Source organism: Onychostoma macrolepis, chromosome 13, assembly GCF_012432095.1.
Source record: "Onychostoma macrolepis isolate SWU-2019 chromosome 13, ASM1243209v1, whole genome shotgun sequence".
Lineage (NCBI taxonomy): Eukaryota > Metazoa > Chordata > Actinopteri > Cypriniformes > Cyprinidae > Onychostoma > Onychostoma macrolepis.
The window spans coordinates 26763416-26787697 of record NC_081167.1 but is presented as its reverse complement, the minus strand read 5'-3'; the positions used below and the strand labels follow the sequence as shown (position 1 = coordinate 26787697).

Below are 24282 nucleotides of genomic sequence, written 5' to 3'. Positions count from 1 at the left end.
CGTGAAATTAGTACAATTTCTCAGAGGGGCAGAGGACCAAGCAGCGTAAATTGCTCAGTTTCCAATGGACAGAAACCAATTTCCAACATTCCGTGCGACGCGAGGCCTACAGAGACCCTACTGGGGCATTTTTCAGAAGCAGGCGCTGGCAGATTACATCTGGAGAGCTTTCAGTCGGCATGGAGACAAAGCAAGAGGTGAAGATTGGCTATCACTATGACCGTTTCATATTTCGTATCAATGGCAGATTACAGTCATTACAGTGGCACTCTAAATCCGAGACAATCTGCTTAGGAATGCCAGAACACAGCATATATCTCTTTTTGGTCTCTTATTTGAGAAAGTGACTCCTGTTGAAATGTTGGACCACATCATGAGGAATTCATTTAGTTCATTGCACTATGAAAACATACAGTAAGATAAGATTTCTTCATCGATCGTTCATAAAACACACACACACACACGAATGCATGAATATATGACTGCCTAAATTTACACATAATGACACCTTTTTACTCTGGTCTCGTGAGAAGTCATCAATATGTATGATGAGATGACAAAATTAAGACCCAAACCTAAACTTAACCATTAAGCTGAACCCCTAAATATCATACATTTTTACAATCTGCATCTTACTGCATCAAAAAAATTTCACCATCTCCCAAATTATGGAAGTTTATTATAATGGGAGTTTTCACTCAATCCTTGAGCCTCTGCCACAGCTAAACTGAAGTGATATCAGCATCATTAATTATAAAGGGAGCACTCTGTGCTTGGTTTCTGTGTATTATATTAATTATAATTTGAATAAAAGCTTTATTTTTCATGCTGCAAAGTACACAATGCAATGTGACGGCCTAATTCAAATGCGGGCCTGAATCTAAAGCAGTGATTTTTGACAGAGATAAAAAAAATAGTAATGAACAGGACAAAAAAAAATCTGATGTGTGAAAATAGATCTGTGCATGCATTAAGTCTTGCAGTGCAAGTTCAATAGACCTGCCACTTGTTCTGTTACCTGTAATGCGTTTCATTATTTTATTACTTTCATTTGATGTTTTTAATGCAATGGTTATTTAATTGAACATTTTTTTAAGGTTACATGTTAATGTTTTAATGTATTATTTAAATTATAATAATATCATAATAATTAACTAATATTATTGAACTCTTTAAAAATATATTTATTTATTTAAATAAATAAAATTAAATAAAAAAAATTTAAATAGTTACAATAGTTTTTTTTCTATTGTACCGAGACTGGTGACAAGAACTGTGAAATTTTACTGTTATTGACATCTGAAATTTTGAACACACTGGTATTGAAAACTTTGGTCCACTATTCATGATTATGACATATGAAATTTGGACAGATACTATTATTCCTGAACACTTAAACAAATGATAAAAGTAAAATGAATAAAGAGTAAAATAAAAATAATCAGGAAAAAAATTATTTTGGTAATAATTCATCATCAACTAGAAATCATCATCAAGAAACTGTGGGCGATATTTCTATAAGTTTGGTTTTATCTTTATATATAGAAAATGAATCAAGCATTATTCTCAAAAAATCTTATGTCACCACAAGTGGCCTCAAACCTCAACTCGCATTCAGCATCAAATCATCTTGAGAGAAAAAAAAAACTACAACATAATGGATGAGAAATGAACAAGAAAGATGTGTGATATGATGAATACGGTGACTGATGCTTGGTACAAAATAGGGGTTTATGGATTGGCATATTTAAACAAATGTTGTGTAAGCAGAAAAATCTATTCTTCATAATATCCTAAAAATGAATACATCATTATATAGTAACCACAGGCTGTCAAGCTCCAAAGAGACAAAAAGCGTGGACTGTTTTTAAAGTATTTGAGCAGTCATGGTTGTCTCAGCCCCAGACGTCACGCCCATGAAACATTGGCTGAACGTCTGATGCATACGGCACACAAAATTGGAAACACTTCAGGAGTTTCGAAGTCGTCATCAGATTGGTTGAATTATGCGTGTCACATTCTTTAATATTCCGCCACGAAACAAAGATGCCATGATGTCAAACCCACTCATGGAAGTAGAAAGCTGTCGTGTTTACTACTGTGATGATGAGCGCTTATCAGGATCAACTAAATGCTGGATTTTCAAAAGTATGTGAAATATTTAATGTTTGCAGCATAGAATCTTTAAAAAATTTCCAGTTTTACAAGCCGGTCTGTTATTGTGGGCACATTTCCATGCCCCCTAAACATGATGCAGCACAAAATGAAATGTGATTGGTTGCTTTACCTGTCAGTCATATGCGGCCAAGGTTCCCAGACTTTCTGAGGTTGGCGTGGTCCAGTCATATGGAATTATTTTTGTGTCTTTATTATTCATTCAAACATTCTGTGTTTGAGAGTAAAACTAATTATTTTGTCATTAAAAAATAAAAGATTTTCAAAGATTTACACGCACTGCAAATAATTTTGTTATCAATTTCTTTATTTTTGAGCTTTAAGACGGCTTCTTTTTGCAGTTTTTTAATGACAAAATAATTAGTTTTACTCTCAAACACAGAATGTTTGATAGAATAATAAAGACACAAAAATAATACAGTCAGCCCCTGCTGGTAAATACCATATTTACACTTTGTGGAAAAATGCATCCTTCAACACTGACAATACAGCAGTGTATTCTACTAACATCTGTTGCTTGCAAAATGTATTTCTTCACTATTTTAAAATGTACATCAGTGCAGAAATAGGCTTTTTGCTCACATAGTACTATAACTTCAAAAAGATGAAACATTTAAAGTGCCATTTATAAGGTACCGCTCTCACTTTCACAGTTATCTGTGATTATCCAGCAATAATGCGCATTTCAAAGGGTCACCAAAGATTTCTTGCTCAACTGTTAAGCAGCTGAATATGTTTTCATTTATGTTAAAACACCTTTTCAATCGAATGTTTGCACCCACAGCGCTGATTTTTAAGGAGTTAAAGAACACAGAAATTAGATGTTTCTGACAACATGCCGTGTTTACTTGAAGTATGTCAGAGTCGGTTTTCTGTGGCCGGGGGCCGAAGAGGCATCTGATTTGATCAGGGAAAACCAAAGACCCCAGTTAGAACTGCTGTAATGGTGGTCAAAATGAAGAAAAGTTGCAGTTATATTGCCTGTAATTCAGTGCAAGCACAACATCTATTAGGATATATTGAGCCCCCGGGATACAGAAACAGCAGGGGATGGAGGGGTCAGAAAATACTGTGTTCCTCCTCACAGAGGAACGTGCGCTAGAATGTTCTGGAATCACTCAGTGAGATTAAAAGGAGAGTTCGGAGAGAGAAAGAGAAAGAGAGAGAGGGGCTCTGTGAATCCACTGAACCTCCGTTGACTTTATAAATGCGATTGGATCTACAGCGCAATTGGATTACAGAGCTCTTATTTCATTACGCATTCTCTTCTTTATTGTATCATTTCAGAAAGAGTTGGAAACAAGTCTAATAGCTTTTTAAACAGGTTCCTGTCAGTGGTGTTTTAAGCTGCTGTTATTTACCATGAGCGTCTCTGCTAGGCAATCGATCAGACGCCTTCATTTCAGCGTTCTGCTGTCACTCTGAGATGAGGCTGTGAAATAGATTGAGAACAGGAGGGTGCGTGGAAAACTGAACGAAAGCCGCACTTCTCCCCAGCTTGGCTGGCCACAAGATAGCATTTGGTTTCTTTTCTGTCAAAGGCATGTTCTTCTGCCTTTGAATATAACACTAGTGACAGATCCATTAAGAGCTTTAGAATTAATTGAAATTCAAAGAGCTGTGAAAAACATAAGAGTGCAGCTATTTAACGTGAACCTGCTTCTGGCCTTGTGCTGCATTCTTAAACGCTCTGGCAGGTTATATCACACTGAAGTGTCACAGAACAACTGGAGTGAAATTGGAGAGATCTGCAGAAAACCTCATACCATTTATAATCCACTATTGATCACTGTTCCCATTGAACATTCAAGAGACTGAATATTTACAGACAGCATACTTTTTTGTTAAAGGGTGAATCTCATGACTATGACTATGTTTCACCCCCAGATCCAAAAAAAAAATTAAAATAAAAAAATTGCAATGTAATGTAACCTAATTTTCATGACATTTACACGTATAAATGACTTTTCAACTATTAATCAACTATTCTTATAACTTTATTTTAATCAGAATCAGAATGAGCTTTTATTGCCAGGTATGGTTACACATACAAGGAATTTATTTTCGTGACAGAAGCTTCCACAGTGCAACAGAATGACAGTGACAAAACAAAAAACACAGATAATAAAAAGAAGAATTTAAAAAAGTAAATAAGGAAAATAAATATACAAATTGACAATTGCATGTACAGGTGTACACTGTAAAAAAAAAAAAAAAAAAAGTTGAGCCAACTAACAATTTTAAGGCAACCAGCTTCAGCAGATTTTTGAGTTTGCTCAACTTATTTTTGTGGGAGATTCTCAAATTTTTGTTGTATAAACTTAAAACGACAAGTTGAGAAAACTCAAAAATCTGCTGAAGCTGGTTGCCTTAAAATTTTAAGTTAGCTCAACTTTTTTTTTTCTTTTACAGTGTACAGGTGCATCTCAATAAATTAGAATGTTGTGGAAAAGTTCATTTATTTCATTAATTCAACTCAAATTGTGAAACTCGCGTATTAAATAAATTCAGTGCACACAGACTAGAGGTCTTTACGGAGAACCCGAGACCCGAGGACCCGGGACCCGACCCGGGACCTGTACGGGTTCGGGTCTATGTTTTAAATGGTCAGCCGGGTCCGGGTCGGGTCCCAATCTATTACTTCGGGTCCCGGGTCTGTGTAACATTGTGTGTAATACCCGAGTCGATCGAAGAACACCGCACCCACCAGTGATCAGTGTCAGTCATCATACGTACGTGTTTTGTAACTTGCAGTTTGTAAAATTAGGATGAGAAAATTGTGAGCGGAAAATAAGGTGAAAGAAAAAAAATTAAAATAAATGTAAAAAATAAACCACGTGTTACCTCGAGCCGCCAGAAGCAGAGCGCGGGCAGAGTTAATGTAGCCTACTGCAAGCGGACGGTGATCATGGATTCCTTCTACCTGGTCTCATAGCATTTACGTACCTGGGTGCACTTTTTAGCGTGACATGAATTACGTACCAATAAGTACATATCAATGCAGTTTCCAAAATAAATGAACACTTTCACACAAATTTACAGAGTTGCGATTAATAAAGCGTAATTTTCGCACAATTACTTGAAGAATATCATGGTATGGCTTCAAAACAACATTAATATGCTGGGAGATTTGAAAACTGATGCTTTTGAACGTTAGCATCGCACACATCCAGCTTCATATCTATGGGTTTTCATAGGTGACAAGTTTCATAGGAGACGGATTTAGGAGACGAGAAGCACCGGTTCGAATCCCGTGTAACTACGGTTCGACAAAGCAGTTAAAATCTGCGTAAAAGGAAGTTCAAATGGCATAGTTGCATCAGCTAATTCGTTTTTATATCAGTTTTGCATTTGTTAACACTATCGGGTAGGTTTAGGGCTGGATTTGGTGTAGGGCATATTTCCAACACGATAGAGCATTAACCTTTAGCGACAGTCCCCGGATATTTGAATTCTGAACCGGGTAGTACATTTAAGGCATTTCTCGGGTCTGCACGGGTTCGGGTCCCACTTTCATATAAAAGACGGGTCCGGGTCGGTTCGGTGCAGCACATTTACAGGTCTCTTCGGGTTCGGGTACAAATTTTTGGACCCATGAAGATCTCTAACACAGACTGAAGTAGTTTAAGTCTTTGGTTCTTTTAATTGTGATGATTTTGGCTCACATTTAACAAAATCCCACCAATTCACTATCTCAACAAACTTCATAAGACAAAAAAAAAAAAAACATTTTTAGTGAATTGTTGGCCTTCTGGAAAGTATGTTCATTTACTGTATATATACTCAATACTTGGTAAGGGCTCCTTTTGCTTTAATTACTGCCTCAATTCGGTGTGGCATGGAGGTGATCAGTTTGTGGAACTGCTGAGGTGGTATGGAAGCCCAGGTTGCTTTGATAGAAGCCTTCAGGTCATCTGCATTGTTGGGTCTGGTGTCTCTCATCTTCCTCTTGACAATACCCCATAGATTCTCTATGGGGTTCAGGTCAGGCGAGTTTGCTGGCCAGTCAAGCACAGTAACACCATGGTCATTGAACCAGCTTTTGGTACCTTTGGCAGTGTGGGCAGGTGCCAAGTCCTGCTGGAAAATGAAATCAGCATCTCCATAAAGCTTGTCAGCAGAAAGAATCATGAAGTGCTCTAAAATTTCCTGGTAGATGGCTGCGTTGACTGTGGACTTCAGAAAACACAGTGGACCAACACCAGCAGATGACATGGCTTTATTATGGCTTAATTATCACAGACTGTGGAAACTTCACACTGGACTTCAAGCAACTTGGATTCTGTGCCTCTCCACTCTTCCTCCAGACTCTGGGACCTTGATTTCCAAATGAAATGCAAAATTTACTTTCATCTGAAAAGAGGACTTTGGACCACTGAGCAACAGTCCAGTTCTTTTTCTCCTTAGCCCAGGTAAGATGCTTCTGCCGTTGTCTCTGGTTCAGAAGTGGCTTGGTAGCCCTTTTCCTGAAGACGTCTGAGTGTGGTGACTCTTGATGCACTGACTCCAGCTTCAGTCCACTCCTTGTGAAGCTTTCACAAGTGTTTGAATCAGCTTTGCTTGACAGTATTCTCAAGCTTGCAGTCATCCCTGTTGCTTGTGCACCTTTTCCTACCCAAATTCTTCCTTCCAGTCAACTTTGCATTTAATATGCTTTGATACAGCACTCTGTAAACAGCCACACCTTTCAGTAATGACCCTCTGTGACTTACCCTCTTTGTGGAGAGCGTCAATGTTCGTCTTCTGGATCATTGCCAAGTCATCAGCCACAAGCCATTATTGTGGTTTCAAAGAACAAGAGATACCCGGAATGTATACTGTAGGGATGGTAATTAATTGAAACGCAAATGTAAATATTCTAATATTTTGAGGTACTGATTTTTGAATTTCATGAGCTGTAAGCTCTAATCATCAAATTTAAAACAAAAAAAAAACAACTTTTGAAATGTTTTACTTTACATGCAATGAATATAAAATTTCACTTTTTGAAATAACTTACAAGAAAACATTAACTTTTTTACGACATTCTAATTTATTGAGATGCACCTGTATAACAACAGACAGTTGTATGAACAGGTATATTATGTGCAATTTGAAATGTAAACTAAGTATGCGTGTTAGATAAATAAGTGTATAAATAGTGTGTGTTCCACAATTATTGTCAGGTGTTCATGAGATGGATGGAAATATTACATAATAACGCCATTAATTACAATAAGTAAAATAAATAAATAAATGAGATAATGCCACTTGTTACTGTTAAACCCCAGCAAAAGAGATTATCTGAAAGGTAAAATGATTATATGGAAGCATATGAATGTTAACATTCAATATTGTACTTAAAGATATGTCGTAATAGCAGTACTATGAATACAAATTTAAATAATTTCACTCAATTAACCTATAGGTTTTAATGAAAGTAAAGATTAATTAAAATGAATTAATATTAATAACCCCATTAATTACAATAAGTAAAACAAATAATTAAATAACATTAGTAATAACATCATGCCACTTGGGCTACTTCAAAATAAAAACTATAATTTTTACTCCACAAATCTGAAAACATAACTGTGTCCACAGATCCCTCATTAACAAACAGACACACACAAAAAAAGATGTGGAAAATAATGCAGTGTCATAGATCACTATTTTACACAATATTAGATCAAAACTGTTTCAACTGACTAAATCTCACAAATGTTGATATTCAGATGAAACGACAATTAAAAATAGCACAGCCATTCATCAAAAGTGCTGAGATGAGATTTTGTGCCATCAGGAGAAATAATGAAGGTGGGGGAGTCACCTTACCCCATCTTACTGTATATAAAATGTAATTAAAAATTGCAATTAATTTGCCTTTATATTAAACAGGATTGGTTAATTCTGTAATAAATAAATAAGAGTCGCCTCACTGGATCTGGTGACATCACAGGCTCACCTCCTCTTTTCTCCATCAGCCACCCCCCAGTGATTGATGGGAGACGAGCAGCTCTTGCACTATGAAGACAGCACCGGAGAGAGGGGATGCTGACAGTGATGGAGCGCTCTCCCGGCAGATGGCTGTGTTTTTACGTTTTGGCCTGATGATGTACCTTTGCTTTGTCACAAATTTGTTTCAGCCAATGTGGTGTGTGTGTGTGTGTGTGTGTGTTTGTTTATAATGATTTAAATGTTGCTTAGACTTGAGTCTGAAATTGTCCTCAAACTGTGCTCTGAGTAAACATTTTGAACAACAGCATCGAATAATAAAATACAGTCCAACTGCAGACCTAAATTGACCATCTTGATACAGAAAACTAAAAAAAAAGGATGCGTTGAACATTTTAAATAGACAGAAGATGTTCTAAGTGGTAGCTAGGTAGTTGTTCTAGCATTGCTAGGTGGTTACTAAGGTGTTCTGAATAAATGCTATAGGTCAAGTGTGATGAACAAAGCTTGAAAGCTCTAGGAAAAGTTATAATCAGAAGTTTTGAAAATAGAATTATGCAAATGTATATTTAGAGAATATTATGAGAAATGACAAAACTGGAATACTGAAAAGGCCCTGTTTCTATGGTTACTGTCTCTACTAAATATTCTACATCCATGTAACCCTGCATAATGCTACATCATGTTTAATACTACTCCTGAATAAAAGTCATACACATATACACAAAATAAATGTAATTATATTAAATGTAATTTATTAATACAAATTGTAATAAAATAAGGTCACACTAAATCTGTCAAGTAGCCTACATCTAACAGAAAAAAAAGTGAAATAATTACATTTTAAGAATGACCCTCTTTTTAGGATTGACACATTATTTTCATCACAATTAAGAATATTTCACCCCAATTCTCATTACTGTACCAAATTACTAAAATTTCAGTACTGTATATAGTTACAAATTAAAATTTGAGAATCAGTAAATGACAAAAAAGCTCAAACAAACTTCCTGACATCTCACAATAATGAGGAACTGGGAGGGTCATTAACTGTCATTAAATTAATGTTAGAATGCATGCATGAATAAATCAATCAATCCTAATGCTCCTATAACTGGGCTACATTTTCTAAATAATATATTATATATCATGCATTTCCTTTTATTTTGGGTTGAACTGTGACATGTTTATGTGAGATTCGTCCATAAACCCTAATTCATAAATGTATATTTCACAACTTCCTGCAGCACAAAACTGATTTAGCATTATGTTAAGAGGGGATAAACGCTGTAGGACCATATCGCTTTATGAATCAATACCATATCCTGAGTAAACGTAGACCAGGGCACAAAGAAGAGGTGATTTGTGGTTTGGTAAAGCTGCAGTAAGGAATTCATAATGAGCTAATAGACAGGAGAAGATGAAAAACAACAGGGGAGATCCATTAAAGAGGGAACAATCACTGCTATTAGGATCATTATAATCAGCAAGCTCATATAATAAATAATAAAAATCTTTTATCAGCATCTTTACTGCAGAGATAATGTTTGTTAGTTACAAAGACAGGTGTTGGACACCACATCCAGAAGATAATGAAATAGCAGGACTCATTATTTCGAGTTAAATGCTTGGGAAGGCTGCAAAAGTGTAAAAATACAGTAAATGAACTGGAGAAATTAGTATATTATTATTGGAATAAATAACTTTGTTGAGAAGATGTAATTATCCACCTAAGTTAAACCAATCGCTTTTAGTTTTATTTATTTATTTGAACTTTGAACAGAACTCGCACTTCACCTTTATTTTGTTGTATATTCTATGCTGGTATACTCTTCTGTAAACTTCTTTCAAAGAACTGAACATGAAATATATATATGTAAGGGGGGAGAGAGAGAGAGAAAGTAAAGAAAAGAGAAAGACCAAACTCTGAGAGAATTTGGGAAAAGTAACAGGGCTCTTTAACTTTTAAAATGTCTCCAACATATCAGTCCAACCTCCATAAAACCTGAATTCAGAAGCAAGCAGCACCTGTGGTGATACAATCACATAGTCCTGTCCCACACCCAGAAAACTTTACAAAAGTAATTCAGCAGATTGTCTAACCCGATACTTTTCAATTCCAGCAGACTTATTGAACAACCAAAACAAATGGAGTCACACCGGTACGCCTTGCACAAAATTCAACTGCTCGCTCCTGCATCTCAAGCCATACATTTATCTTCAGCATTGTGCTATTCTGCTAAATCAGGATGAGAGTCACTCCCGAAAATAAAACTTAGTAAAACAATTTAGACACAGTGTGTGCATCCCAAACAGAAAAGCAGCATGGAAAGGTGTAGCACAGGTTTCAAATACAAATCACAGCTGACAAAGCTGATAAAGGACAAAAAACACCATAAAGGTAGTACATACAATTGTATTCCAGAAGTCATATGATAGCTTTGGGTGAGGAACACAATGCAATGGAAGACATTTAGCACAAATAACCTTCCCTTCCCTTCCCTTCCCTTTCCTTCATTCACATTGTAAACTTGAGTGCTGACATGTCACATGTAGCACACAATATAGTTGTTCAAGTATGCAGAGCAGATAATGAGATTTGAAAGATACAGTAGATTTTAATCTGAATGAAGAGAAGGGGAATTTACAGTGAATAACAGTTTAAATTTGGGTCTATTGCTCACAAAGGGTCACACTTTATTTTAAGGTCCAATTCTCGCTATTAACAAACCATTAACTATGACGTTTACCTCAATAAACTCCTAATTTGCTGCTGATTAATAGTTAGTGAAGTATAGTTGTTAAGTGTAGGTATTGGGTAGGATTAGGGATATAGATTATGGTCATGCAGAATATGTGCTTTATTAGTACTAATAAACAGCCAGTGTGTGACCAGTCATAAGGGTCCATTTTTGGAAACTGAGATCTGAAAGCTGAATAAATAAGCTTTCCGTTCATGTATGGTTTGTTATGACAGGACGATATTTGGCTGAGATTTGAAAATCTGGAATCTGAGGATGCAACAAATCTAAATATTGAGAAAATCGCCTTTAAAGTTGTCCAAAGTAAATTTTTAGCAATGCATATTACAAATCAAAAATTAAATTTTAGGAGACGGTAGGACATTTACAAAATATCTTCACTGTAAAAAAGTATTTCGCAGTTTCAATTAATGTTTTTAAGTTGACTCAACTTTCAGTTCATTAGTTTGTTCATTCAACTTAAAATTTTAAATTTCACCGTCTCAACTAGTTCGTTAAGTTGACAAAACTAGCCATTTGCCCCCTCAACTTAAAAAAATGTGTTGAATCAATTTAATAACGATATCACGTCACTTATCGCGAGATCACGTGAAGACTTGCAGAAAGAAGACGTTGGTCAGCCATCTTGATGAGCTTCTCCTCAGAGCTTGAAAATGTTTTCAAACCAGCACTTTTGGTAAGTAAATATTTGTATTTATTGGTTTAACATGTGTACAATTACGTATGTTGTCTAAGAATAGTACGAGTATGGTTTAAAGCATCGCATTTTGTAGTTAAATGGATACCAGCATTACTTTCGCGACACTCCTCTTAAGCCTCAAAATACACGCGGTTCCACAGTATTTTTCATATAATTATTAAACTAATATTCTCCCATGCTATACTGAGCTGAACTTATCTGGAGAATATACTGTTTGGTATGTATTATTTGAGCCCAGTGCTGAATTAGAGACCGTTCAAACAGAGCACGAGACGGAGCGCGACGAACAACTGTGTGGATTTAGAACGGCGGGAATTTTAAAAAATGACCTTATGAACGATTAAAATTAGGGGAAATAAACAAGATTACTGCTCGAACTGTCATTTTTCTGCACGTTGTAAGTGAAACGAACGAGCACCTCTCAGAGTTGGTTTGGAGAGCGTGCATTTGTCTGACATAATCTTTCAGATGAGGTTCTAACGGTACAAACTCTTCTTTCAGTTAAAGTACAGAAGTGCCTCACCGGAACCCATGGCAACGCTGCCTGAATATACTGTCGGTTAAAAAATTGAAGGTATGAAAAGTAATAATGGCATATATCTTGTATAAAAAGCCCTGTGATAAGGATAATCACAAATGTGTAAAATTAGCTTTTCTGTTGTTTTGTTCTAATTTCCTGTGTTATGTAATTTAAAAGCCTTTTCTGGATTGTAAAATATGGTTTTGGTAATTGAAACGTAAACTAGCAATGACATTTGACTTTCGCTGTCAAGATTATTTATTTGTATTTATAGTGTTGTTTTAACATGTTTCTGTATTTTCCATGTTTATGATATTCTGGAATGACTAAAGATCAGCACATAATTCTTGTGGATGGACCTCAGCAAGTCCTTCTGCAGTTGTATCCATCAAAGTGCTATGCAGACACAATGGGAATGACTGTCACATTGTAGAGCTTGGACAAATTGTAAATAAATTTATTTACTTAAGTGCACATGTTTATTGGAGTCTGTGACTGTTAATATTGTAAGGCATATTTTAACGCTTCCCTTTTGTTTTTATTAAAGCACACAGGTTCTCAAGGACATGTCTGTTGGCATTATAGTTGTTGGGTGACCAAAATGAGCACCATCAATCTGCAGTGATGTGGTCCCGGTAATAGAAGAAGAAATCTTGTTTATCTGCAGTTGTAACACGTAAGTTTTCAATATAGTACATAGCACTCACTGTATGTCATGATACACAATGTCACAAGACTAAAATATAGCCAACATAGTGTTAAAGGGATAGTTCACCCTAAAATGAAAATTTGCAAGGTGTAGGTGACTTTTTTTTTTTTCTTTTTCTTTTTTTCCCTTCAGTGGAACATTTTTGGCTGAAATTGTGGTACTTGGTGATTCATAAAATTTTATTTTTAATGTCATTTTACATTTTATTTTATTTATTTTAATTTTTTCTGTAATTTCTATATCTATCTATCTATCTATCTATTAGTATTTACAAGCATTCAGTATTGTGTTGTGTATTTCTACTAAGAGTTGTTAGGTATTTGTGCATTTTGCAGGTAAAAATTGTTTCTGCATGTTTTAACCATTTCCATGCATCAGTGGCAGGCAACTTTTTAAACCCAGAGTAACTGTGAAATGTAATTTTATAGGGGATTCATGTTTAAAGGTTATTTCACAGTTAAAGGGATAGTTCACCCAAAAATACAAATTCTCTTTAATTACTCGTCCTCATGTTGTTCCAAACCCATAAGACCTTCAAGATCTTAAAGGTAGTAAAGATATCGTTAAAATAGGTGCACACCAAAAGTGCTAGTGTTAAAGCACCCTTATATTATTGAAATAGCAGTACTTGTTGCAGTTAGTCTGATGTAATTTGCAGTTTTTTTTTTTTAGTTTTTTTTTTTTACTTAGCCTCTTTATTGCTGCTTGTTGTTATTGAATATTTTTAACAGAATGTATTACTGTAGTTGAAGTAATGTACAGTAGTATTCTATATTGATAAAATTTTTATAATTGTATGTAAAGAATTTCTTCTTTTTTGTTGTTTTTTTCAGCCATCTCATGAATTGAGGTGACATGGGCATCTTGATTGTGACTGAGGAGGAGGAATGGGAGGTGCTTCCAAAATAAACCAATGACGTTGCTATCATTTTGGAAGAGCGTCTTGTCGCCATCAATATCTGTGACGTCCCGAAAGCATTTGTGCTCCTGATGGGTCGTCTTTACATCATTAACAAAACACAGTACAGTTCTGATGTTCTCAAAACTTTGCACGAACATTGGTGGGAGTAACTGTTCTTCACGTGTTTACGGGCTACGAAACATGCTACTCTGCAAAAAGTAGGCTTTTTGGTTGGTTTTTGCACTTTGTTCAACTCACATTTTTTGCCATGTTATGGCATCTCTTTTTAAAATTTTGAATGCACTTTGATGCATGTTCTGACTTCTGACTTATATTGAAATGGAAAATTACAGAATTACTCATCTGTTCTTTTGATTAAATGTGCATTAGTGAAAGGAATGTAGATATTTACTGCAATTGTTCCAAAGATATGAAATGTTAATATGAAATGTCAGTGTTTGTTTTTAAAGGTGTTTTTATACTAAACGCACTAATACTAAATATGCTGTCAATTTTGAAATAAAAATGTCATGGACATTTAAGAACATGCAATGTATTTTATTTTATGCGAGTAGAAAATAGAAACTTGAGTTGTGTGGGCAAATTACATAGTTTAGCCAGTTGAATGAACTTAACATTACTAGTAAGATGAACTATTCTTGAAAAAGTAACCTGGCTGCCTTACAAATTGGACAAACTAAGCGTCTTGTTGAATTAACTTATATTTTTATTAAGTTTGCAGAACTTATACTTACAAGTTTATTCAACAAAATGCTTAGTTTAAACAACTCAACGTTTGTTGGTCTCACTAATTTTATGTTATTTCAACTTGAATTTAGGTTAGCACAACTTTCTCGTCTTGTTGGGCTAACTAAAAACTGGTTGGTTAGACAAAGTATAAAGTTAATTCCGCTTCACCTTTGTTACCCCAACTATTAAATCTAGGTTTAGCCAATTTGTATTTAGTTTGCATAACTCATAATTACAAGTTTATTCAACAAAATGCTTAGTTTAAACAACTCAACATTTGTTGGTCTCACTAATTTTGTGTTGTTTCAACTTGAATTTAGTTTGGTACAACTTTCTCGTCTAGTTGAGCTTACTAAAAACATGTTGGTTATACAAAGTATAAAGTTGATTCAGCTTCACCTTTGTTACCCCAACTATTAAATCTAGGTTTAAGGAACTCCAATATGTGTAAACAACAAATGTTTTTTAGCTTATTGAACGCAAGATTTTAAGGCAGCCAGGTTACAAATTATTTTAAGTTGAATCAACTTATTTTTTTTTACAGTGTTCATGGAACATGATCTTTACTTAATATCCTAATGATTTTTGGCATAAAAGAAGAATGGATAATTTTGACCCATACAATGTATTGTTGGCTATTTCTACAAATATACCTGTGCGACTTATGACTGCTTTTGTGTTCCAGGGTCACATATGTTTATAAGCATGCTAATAAGCAATTGTTTCCTATACTAAAGTGTTACCTCACAAAGTTATTGAACGCATTTAGAAAACACAAGTCAAATACAATTGTGTTCTTCATTTATATATGTTTTTGTCTCTCTCGCTATGACTTTGGAAACAAAATGAGGGTGAGATAATATTGACAGAAGTTTCATCATTTGGATGAACTACTTCGTTAATCACTAGCTGATCTGTGAAAGCGTTGCATTTTTGCCTTTGAGAGCCTGCGTTTGACCTTGATTTGCCATCTTTCTGTATCAGCCCCTCATCTCTTGATTAAGTGATGCCTCCAGCTACGAAGCAAGAAGATGGAGGAAAAAGACCGGAGAGAACGAAAAGCTTTTGATCCAGGAAATACCCCATCAGCTGGCAAAGTCACGGCTGACCGTACTGTGCATTTAACTGTACAGTTTTCCACTGATTTAAGATCAAACTTTTACTACAGCAGGCTGATGTGAACCACTGAAACACAAATCACACTCCTTATCAGAGATAGGGGAAGGTTGGGTGAGCAGAAAAGGCTGTATCCTGTGATCTTTCTGGAGTTTTTGTGATTGGTGAACCACATGGCAATGTGATGCAATTAAGTTCCTTTCGGAGAAATCCTCTAATCCTCTAGCTCCAATTTATTCCACAGAGTTACAAATCTCTGGTGTTTTAATAACTGGTATTTTAAATACTGCTACAATTTGTAATAAAGTACTCGCCACTGGATTTGTCTAAATTTACGAGGTTCCTTAAAGTAATCTTTTTTAAAGAATTTTGGCAAACAGTTTTGATGCTTATCAGTCAATTATTAATTATAATTAAAGGGACAGTTCACATAAAAATGAAAATTCCCCCATGATTTACTCACCCTCAAGCATCAGAATGCAATCAGAGTTATATTAAAAAATGTATAAAACTTGGCTCTTCCAAGCTTTATAATGGTAGCGAATGGTGGTTGAATTCAAGTGTTTTTATTTTTCGAATAATAATTAGAGAGTGAATTTTCAACTACACTGAACAAAATTATAAATGCAACACTTTTGTTTTTGCCCCCATTTTTCATGAGCTGAACTCAAAGATCTAAGACTTTTTCTATGTACACTAAAGGCCTATTTCTCTCAAATATTGTTCACAAATCTGTCTAAATCTGTGTTAGTGAGCACTTCTCCTTTGCTGAGATACTCCATCCACCTCACAGGTGTGGCATATCAAGATGCTGATTAGACAGCATGATTATTGCACAGGTGTGCCTTAGGCTGGCCACAATAAAAGGCTACTCTAAAATGTGCAGTTTTATCACACAGCACAATGCCACAGATGTCGCAAGTTTTGAGGGAGCGTGCGATTGGCATGCTGACTGCAGGAATGTCCACCAGAGCTGTTGCCCGTGTATTGAATGTTCATTTCTCTACCATAAGCCGTCTCCAAAGGCGTTTCAGAGAATTTGGCAGTACATCCAACCGGCCTCACAACCATAGACCACGTGTAACCACACCAGCCCAGGACCTCCACATCCAGCATCTTCACCTCCAAGATCGTCTGAGACCAGCCACCCGGACAGCTGCTGTAACAGTCGGTTTACATAACCAAAGAATTTCTGCACAAACTGTCAGAAACCGTCTCAGGGAAGCTCATCTGCATGCTCGTCGTCCTCATCAGGGTCTTGACCTGCCTGCAGTTCGTCGTCGTAACAGACTTGAGTGGGAAAATGCTCACATTTGATGGCGTCTGGCACTTTGGAGAGGTGTTCTCTTCACGGATGAATCCCAGTTTTCACTGTACAGGGCAGATGGCAGACAGCATGTATGGCGTTGTGTGGGTGAGTGGTTTGCTGATGTCAATGTTGTGGATCGAGTGGCCCATGGTGGCAGTGGGGTTATGGTATGGGCAGGGGTATGTTATGGACAATGAACACAAGTGCATTTTACTGATGGAATTTTGAATGCACAGAGATACCGTGACGAGATCCTGAGGCCCATTGTTCTGCCATTCATCCTCCATCACCTCATGTTGCAGCATGATAATGCACGGCCCCATGTTGCAAGGATCTGTACACAATTCCTGGAAGCTGAAAACATCCCAGTTCTTGCATGGCCAGCATACTCACCGGACATGTCACCCATTGAGCATGTTTGGGATGCTCTGGATCGGCGTATACGACAGCGTGTTCCAGTTCCTGCCAACATCCAGCAACTTCGCACAGCCATTGAAGAGGAGTGGACCAACATTCCACAGGCCACAATCAACAACCTGATCAACTCTATGTGAAGGAGATGTGTTGCACTGCGTGAGGCAAATGGTGGTCACACCAGATACTGACTGGTTTTTGGACCACGGTAGACATCCAAATAGAATCAATAACAACAGCCAAGTCCCTCTAGAGTAGATTATTTTTTGATAACAAGCTAAATATGTTTGCTGCGTAAATCAGACAGACTTATTAAAAATACAAATTCATTCTCTGCCAGCAGGAGGCGCTTTAAAGCGGGAGAACTACAGGTTTCCTCGGTAACGGCTGTAGACAAAGCAGCTCTGAGCTTACAAATGCTGCTTTATCAGGCATATAGCATGCAAGATGAAATGAAAATGACATTGAACATTTTCTAAAGACAGTCTTCCTTCAGAAATACAGTGATATAAAAACACCCGCGCCTCATTTTGATTTTTAAACGTGCATTACGTGCTTTTGGAAAACCGGTCAGTTTTGATATCATGGCGGATCGCCACAAATAAATAAATGTATGGGAAACACATCCCACAGCACAACAACCTGAGCCCAACTTCATTACTCATCACTTTAACTTTAACTGCGTTTAGCCGGCGCCAGTAACCAGACCCATAAACACAAACAGCCCGGAAGTTAACTTCGAGCCAGGCGCGTGCGCCCGATTAAACTGTCTATAAAAGAAGTGATGGACAGTTTTGTAACAAGCAGGATTCAGTTTATGACACTTCTCATTCATTTCTGTGGTATCAGCAAACAGTCTGTCACACAACTCTGACGGAAATTCAATGACACCAAGGCTGTAACATGATTGGTTAAGTCTAATAGTAGAATTAGCGTCGCCCAATAATAAGGCCATCTCTGACTGAGAAGAACACTCTGTCATCTAGTCTGCAGTAAACAGTCCCTGACATTAATCTCTAAAGAAAAGTTCCTTGTCTCTCATCTTTATCTTGTTTCTATTATTACCGAAATCAAGAAATTCTCATGTGACTGAGTGGGCGGGCCTTTCGCCCTTAAAATGGCTGCTTGTAAACACGTTTGTGTCTAATTAAGTCTTCACGGGTTCTACTTTATTGCACACAGATTGAATACTGCTTGTGTTAATTACAACTAGACTCCCGTTATGAATGTGTTTCATGCCTTAATTTAATTACATTTATTAATCAGTGCTAGAGCAAAAGAGCTGCAGAGAGAGAGAGCCGAAGAAGAAAATATAGAGCCAGGAAGAGAATATGGGTTGATGGGGGTGTTTATTTGTTCTAACTTAGGTAGAGGCATATTGCATTGTGCTTTGCTGCCCATAATTGGATCTTATAATGATGAATTATGGAACATTTCCAAGAGATAAAACATCGCCCAGGCGCTTATTTGAAGCTGGGGCAATATACATCAAAATGAGAGGTGTGGAACAGCCACCCCCCTCATTGAGCGAAGGTGGGTGCCTTGGTGGCCTTTCACCATCAATTTCATTTATTTCTCTCAAGGAATTATGTCTATAAACAGTACTGCAGTAGCTGCACAAAGCCAGATTAGGAATGAAAAGTGGACTGGTTATGTTTAAAGTAATAAGGGGGATGGGTGTTTAGTGGATAGACACAGCCTGTAAGCCCCCAAAACTATTTTTGAGACACTTTTATTTATTTAAATTAGTTTTGAAGCAGTACATAAGACAAAACATACTTAGACGATACCATAAATACAAAACATGTAGAACACAAAGTAAGATGTACATGTAGTTATGTGAGATATGTGTGAAACAATTGTGTGGTATGTGTGTTTATCTCTGTTCATTTCCAAATATATATGTGGAACAGTCTATTTGTAGAAAGTCATAGCAGAATATTTCTAGAGGAGAAGAGAGAAGAGAAAATGTGTATATATATATATAATTAAAAATAAATAAAATAAATTGAAAGGGATGAGACGAGAAGAAAAGAGATAATTAAATAAGTATAAATTAAATAAGGAATTCTTTTAAGAAGAAAGGAGGGGGGGGGGGAATGTAATTTCATGAGATAACACAATATTAAGCGGCATTTATTTTAAAGAATGACAGCACAATTACACTTTTTAAGCAATCATGGAGAAAAAAAATGATGCAAATAATCTGCAATCGGCAGTCATGGAAAATATGTGGTTTGACTTGGAATAATCTAATATAATATACTGATCTAATACGAACTCAAAAAAACAAGGGGGAATTTAAAGCTCTGCTCTTGTGCATCCAACAAAACTCTGAATTTAACTCGCTCATTGTACCTATAGTACTTTGTAAACATGGCTTAGCTTCTAGGTAGACTGATAAATAAAACAGTGCCCTTTTTCGTCTTTGCTGTGATGGAAATAGTTTTTGTGAGTTATTTTGATTATATTAAATAGTTTAAAGTTTGTGTGTGTGTGTGTGTGTGTGTGTGTGTGTGTGCGTATGCGTGTTTGTTTAACACCTTGCCCTGGTTACCATTAAGCAGATGAAAGTAGAGGCCATTTCCAGAGAAGTGCCGAGGTTATGAGAGAGCACAGTGAGGGTTTTAACAGGTGCTATAATACATGAGTGTTTTCTAATAAGATCCCTCGAGGAACAAACAGCCATAGAGAGTAGTAGAATCCAGGCATCTAGGTCAGAGAGAGAGAGAGAAGGAAATGAGAAGTAGAAGGAACAAAATGACAAATAGAAGAGGGTGAAGTTCTGCAAAGAAGTTTGGCTTTTGACAAGAAAACAAGAAAAATTATCTGGTCAGTGAAACAAACGTGTCTGACATGATGAAAAAGATATAATAAAAAAAAAAAATATATATATATATATATATATATTTTTTTTAATACAGTTTTGTTTAAAATGCAGATAAAGTAATGATTGCATTCATGTGGGTTTCATCTTTTAAAACTTTCATATAATTTTCAACAAAAACAGATATTATTTTCAAAAAGGTTTTCAAAGTCATGTGTGTGTGAATTGCAGTTTTAATGTACTTTTGACAATTTATAGGTTTGGACCAAAACAGAAATAAAGTGAGACACATCAATGACCTGAACACATAAAAAAAAAAAAAATCTAAATAGTATATTTTATATAATATAAATATTTAAATATAAAATAAATGTTTTTCTTTTTTTTTTTTTTTTATCATCAACTTTTTATTTATTTTCATACACTACATCATAACATCTATTCAAAACAAACAAAACAAAACAACAGACATATAAATACTTTAAAAGTCCAATCAAAAAGGAGAGAGAGAGGGAGGGAAAAGTCAATATAAGTTAATATAATGTTAAAGAAAAAACCCTGACAAGCATCAATAGTAGAAGGCTTGGCCCCATTAGTCCGCGATGTTGTACATTCACAAGTCACTATTTTCAGGAGGCTATGGATCCAATATGTATTTCCACACAAGTGCGGTGTAAACCAGTTCTGTATTATTGTCTTCTTCGCAGCCGAAAAACCAGCAAACAACATTCTCTTTTGTATTAAGCTTATACAGAGACCAGAATCATCATTCAGAAGACACAAACTTGGCAATCAATTTGTAGTAAGGAGGATAAAACCAGGTTTACATGTGTCCGTAGATTAATGACGATAGGACACTCCCAAAACATATGATGAAAAGTACCTGATGATGCAGTATTACATATATGGCAGTTAAAATTTGGTTGTAGTTTCATTTTGAATCTTTTTTAAGGAGTTATGTGCTCTATGAGTTTTTCCTTTTCTTTATAGGATAGAATAGTACAGAAAGAGAAAGAGCCTGTGTGATGAATCAGGTACAGTAAAGATATGTTTATTTATATTTAAAAATAACCGCATCTTAAAAATACAGCTTTAAAGGTTTATGATCATGCAAATTGTATTTGTGATTTCATAAAAGGCTTATTTTGTTACATTCCTCAAGAGGGCAGCAGAGAGACTCAAAGTGCACACTGCTGGAATTCATGGAACTTGACTCTCCTCTACTGTTCATTCAAAAAAATATTTTCCATTACAGCTGGATTTTTTTTTCCTGACTATGATCTAAAGACAATCTGCAGGTCTGTGCATTAATGTGTGTGATGAATACAGTGAAACCAAACAAATTCATTTCCCATTTCACTGAACACCAATGCAAGTGTCGTTTCATTTCCTAATATTTTTCATAATTAAGCAAGACAAAAGAGCGCCCTTCAGAAACATTTGATACTGATGCGCAAGCGGTTTTCTTATGATTAGGATTTATGATGCTATTTTATTGGCTATGTTCGCAAATAGAATACTAGCTCACTATACAGTAAGCATTTTGCAGTAATTTATACATATGTCACATGATCTCATAATGTTGTGTGTGAGTGGGACCAGTTACCAGTTACATAAATATACTTATTTTGCAGTTTTAATTTAATCTTATGCAAAATATGAACAGTCTGATACTACCACAAGTCAAATAGAGATGTTAAAGTTAGTATGCTTTCATTACACTGGAAATGGAAGGTCAAATTGAGTACACTGCATTGTAGAATACAGTATCCCACTGAGTGTACTTGTTGCAAACTCTTGTATACCTATTGTTTAAATGCTTATATAATATTTGTGGCAAGATATGACGTTTCGAAATCTCACGCACAGTTAAAGAATGCAAAATAGAGTTTTAGCCTCTCTGTGCTTTTTAAATCCTGCAACAAATATTGCTAATAAAATGAACTCACTCGTTGCCCCTTTTCAGTCCATTCCAAACATATTGAGAGCTTATCTGCAATTGTCCTCTCCTGCAGCACGTCTGGAAGTTAGTGTGAAATGAGTTTTGCTCAAGTCTCCTGATACTGTAGAGAGATGCCTCTCTTCATCAGTCTGAGTGTTTTCCACACCTACAGCTACAATCAACATACTATTATACACCCCCAACATCATATCCGTGTTGACGACAGACCCATAATCAGCTATTTACTGCTGTGATCATGTAGACAAACTCAGTAAGATCAGATGTGAGGGATGTAGAGAAAGTAATAGCATTCATAAACAGCTCAAATCAGCATCAACACAAACATCCAAACAAGAAAAAAAAAAAAAAAAAAAAAAAAGTGTTTACTTCGATTCTAAAAACTGCAATAAAAGAGAAATTAAATACAGCGTGGACAGTTAGATTACCTTTGGTTTGACATAAGGGCTCAAACCTAGTGGTTTTAAGTTGTATAAAGAGGTTGACACTTGTCCCAAATGTTCCACAGCACATGACTGTCCACAATGGTGGACCATTTGTCATTTTATGACAACCAAATGAATTTACAATTCACATTTACAAAATCTGTATTAGTGTTAAAAGAGCTTTAATAGTGCAATGTCTAGTTTTCTCTTGGCCAATTAAAGAATAAATATCTTGTTCTGCGGTCATATGAACACAAGAGAGCGGGAGCATCCCATCACCAGAAAAAGATCATGGAACAGACATTAATTACCTTAGATGCCATCTTGAATTTAACTAAAGGAGACTGAGGAATTGACTTAAAATGCCACGCACTGTATAAAGGTTCTAGAATAGATCATGTAATTTTCACAACTTTCAAAACTGTTTTATGGAGTTTTGTCTACAGATTTTTTTCTTCTTCTTCAGGAAAGGCCTTTTGTCAGCTGAACAATGGGAAGAGTACAATCTATTGAATGCACTATACTTCAGTCCCTCACAGCATGGTTCTACGGGGGTGCTAGAGGGTGCTAAGCACCCTCAAACGAAATCAATAGCTCCCTCCGTTAAAGCTGTAATAATGGCATTTATAGTAGATTAGAAAACTTATAAGTCCCAAAGCCGTTAAAAATTTCCCAGGCCCCTTTTCTATAATAAAACTAACATGGTTCCTGTTGTTGTCCTCATCTATTTGAAAGTATTAAGCATTTCATGATCTCTTCTGAGCTCCTGAAGAAGCCCAGCATCTCTTTCTCCACTCCTGTCAGTGTGTCCAGAGGCCCTCCGCAGCCACAGGCGTTCAGGAGCCACAGTTTCACCATCACCTGATCCTTTGAGTCACATTATCCAGGAGGAAGCTTCCACCTCACAGTCCCCTGGAGCAACAGAAGCCACACACACCCAGCTGTCAATCACTCAGCCTCCTTCCAGCTAATCATCTCAGCAGGGAAACTACAGCGGAGCTAAAGATTGACGAGCACTTGAGCGCCGATTGAAAACAAAACAGACATTTGATGCTGTTTCAGTTGCCGTCTGCAGTTCCGAATCATGACCGGAGATTTTATAGCTGGGACCGCTCCATCGTTCAGTATCAAACGATGTGCAAATCCAACGTCGAACCGGGCCTTGTTTATAAAACGTTCATCAACAAACACACGTGGAACTCCGTTGCTGCCCGAAAAACAAACTGTATCCCCTGTTCACGTAAAGCTGGGTTCTTTGGGAAGCTGAACAAACTTATCTTTCCCTTACAACCAAAAGCACACTTCTTTGGAGACATTCTTCCCCATCGAGTCCCGTGCAGCGCTGTCGGATGAAGCGCGCTGGTGGGCGCGCTCTTGCTCCAGTGGATATATGCTCGGGCGCGCTCTTTCGGAAGAAGTGCCCATATAAGGAGTTCCACCCTTCATTACGTCATGAATCGAAAAAAAAACTTTCCGAAACTTGTGTGTATTTGGCACAGAAATACTCTGCTAAATACTCCCCTCCCCTCCCTTTAAGTATTGGACAAAGCACAATAGTAAAAATTCTTATCTGAGAGCTCTGTCACTTTCTTGTCAAAGGTAACTTATACTTGAAGTTTCAGTGTTGTCACGGCTAGTGATTCATTATCCCAAATTTTAATTTATTTACATTCTATGTGTGTTTTCAGGTTCTACGTTGGATGTGGAAATTTTCAGTATAGTGCTCGTACCAGGTTATTTTCTGTTCTACTGGTTTATATTCCTGATCTTCAAGAAGTGG

At 36.3% G+C, this 24282-nt stretch overlaps 1 long non-coding RNA gene across 2 annotated transcripts; it reads left to right on the top strand.

The window, feature by feature from the left end:
- The first annotated feature begins 11264 nt into the window (after window positions 1-11264).
- LOC131552459 (uncharacterized) lies at window positions 11265-14319 on the top strand. Of its 2 annotated transcripts, XR_009273972.1 has the most exons (5): window positions 11274-11547; window positions 12073-12145; window positions 12424-12538; window positions 12639-12767; window positions 13634-14319. It is a non-coding gene; the product is annotated as an uncharacterized LOC131552459 (long non-coding RNA). The 2 variants fall into 2 exon arrangements; XR_009273971.1 differs by having other exon boundaries at window positions 11265-11547; window positions 12073-12538.
- Window positions 14320-24282: the final 9963 nt, after the last annotated feature.